Here is a 2,659-nt window from a genome sequence, read left to right on the forward strand (position 1 = left end):
TCGGACACTGCAGTATATTGACACAGTAAGTAGAACTTCTGATTCAGAGCTCCAAAATGCTGGGTTCAGTCCTGATTTTGGTCCTGAACTTTGCAAGTTCGCCCTGTGTCTTTGTGAGTTTATTGATTGATTGATTGATACAGCGCAGGCCCTTCCAGCCCGTTGATCCGTGTCGCCCCCTGCAACTCCCGACAAACCCGATTAACCCCAGTAACGGGGCAAATTTACAATGACCAACTAACATACCCGGCACGTCTTTGGAGTGTGGGAGAAAACCAGAGGACTCCGAGAAACCCGACACATCCCACAGGGAGGATGTACAGAGACTCCTGACAGAACGACACCGGAATTGAATTCCGGACTCCGGAATACCCTGGGCTGTACTAGCGTCGCGCTAACCACCACGGTACCGTGACGCCCAACTCCGGGTACTCTGCTCTCCTCCCACATCTCTAAGTTCTGCCGGTGGGCTAAATGGCCTTCATGGCTAAATAAGCGAAGAGGCGTTGAATGGCTCGTGTGAGAGTGAATATGTTGCAAGGGTGCAGGGAAATAAGGAGGGAAAGTGGGACCGTTTGCTCTGATGAGAGCTTGAATGAATCCAGTGGGCAAAATAGATAGATACTGTATTGATCCCAAAGGAAATTTACGGTATCAGTGTAGCATTACAAGTGCACAGATATACGAATAGTAGAAGAGAAGTACAAAAGGGTAAAACATGAGTTACCTCAAACAGTCTAACAGAGAGGAGTCATCACTTCCCCGGCTATAGGTTGGCTCATTATAGAGCCTTCTGGCCGAGGGTAAGAATGACCTCATATAGCGCTCTTTGGAGCTATCTTAGTCTATTCCTAAAAGTGCTTCTCTGCTTTTCAACCAAGGTGGTATGAGAAACTGTCCAAAATTGCCAGGATTTTCCATAGAGTCCTTTGTTCTACCACAGCCTCCAGTGTGTCCACTTTGACCCCTATAACAGAGCCTGCTTTCTAATCAGTTTATTGAGCCTGTTGGTATCACCCTTGTTGATGTCATTGCTCCAGCACCCGCCTTATGTGTTGTAATGCTATAAAACTAAGAGGCTGGGTTTGGATCTTGATACAGCAGAACGGGACGATGCCGCAGGGTACGGGCAGTCCCGATGAAGAATGGAAGAGGCAGCGTGATGGAGTTACCAGATCGGAAGAGGCTGAAACCAAGTAGAGAACTAAGGCAGTTGAGGTGGCACGGTGGTACAGCTTGTAAAACTGCCGTCCTACACCTCCAGTGATCTGAGTTCAACCTGACCACTGGTCCTGTCTGTGTGGAGTTTGCAAGTTCTGCCTGGGTTTCCTCAGGATGGTCCAGTTTGCTCCCACATCCAAAGACAGACCGGTTGGTTGACAGATGGGACATTGTACATTACCCCTACTGTGGTATGTGACGCCAAACCAAGTTATCAGACGATTGATGCTAATGAAAGAGATAAGGGAGACAATGGAGAAATGTTCAAAATGTTAATGAGAGAGGAGAGAGAGTTTAACGGAAAAGAGACGCAATTCAGAATATTGACAGACCGGTTGCTTTGAACCTGAACTGTTTGAAGTTTGATAGACAGGCGATAACCCAGCAGGGAGATAAAAAGAACAGGTTCGCTAAGGCACGACACACACCACGAGCTAACGAGACCCTGGAAGAGCAGTGTGCCCCCACAAGTTGGTGGAAGTTTGGCGGTCCGGTTCGCGGGAACCGACCATAGACTCACAGGGTGTAAAGGTACGATCGGTGGGAACCTGGTGTGTGTGTCCGCCCTTGCCCGGGTGCCGGGTTCACCACGGAAGAACGGTTGTATCCGGAATGGAGGGGTCACAGTCGGTGACCACAGCAGGATAGAAGACATAAAAGGGTCCGCCCGAAACCAACTGCGAAGAACAGCAAAGGTCTGCCTGAATCAAATTTGCATCCCCCCCTTCTCTCTCTCTCTCTCTCTCTCCAATGGCACAACAGCGATTACTGCAAACTGTACTAAGCTGAATTGAACTCTGTGTCACTTAAGACTGATCCTTTTACCCCTAGATTGCGATAGAGCTTGGTTGATTCCTATTACCCTAGTTCTGTGTACATGTGTGTTTTATCATTGCTAACCTGTTGCATTTATATCCTTACGATTAGAGCACTGTGTTACTTATTTCTTTAATAAAACTTTATTAGCCCCTAGTAATCCAGACTCCAACGAGTGGTCCATTTCTGCTGGTTTGGCAACCCAGTTACGGGGTACGTAAGAGGTAGAATCTGGAAGGAGGATATAATGTAGGGTTAGTGTAAATGGGTGCTTGATGGTAAATGTAGACTTCTGTTAGTCCTGACGAAGGGTCTCGGCCTGAAACGTCGACTGCGCCTCTTCCTATAGATGCTGCTTGGCCTGCTGCGTTCACCAGCAACTTTGATGTATGTTGTTGGGATGAAAGGGACTGTTTTTGTGCCGTATTATCATGTCTCAACTCTAAGACTCCAAAATCTGACGGTTAGAGGAATGCAAGGTTGCTGGAGAATTGGAGGCCACTGGTTGCTATAGAGATGGAGATGCTGGAAATCCTGAGCAACACACACACAAAGCTGGAGGAACTCCTCAATTCAGGCAGCATCTATGGAGGGGAAATAAACAGCCAAATACAGTCCGATA

This window comes from Mobula hypostoma, chromosome 18, assembly GCF_963921235.1.
Source record: "Mobula hypostoma chromosome 18, sMobHyp1.1, whole genome shotgun sequence".
NCBI lineage: Eukaryota > Metazoa > Chordata > Chondrichthyes > Myliobatiformes > Myliobatidae > Mobula > Mobula hypostoma.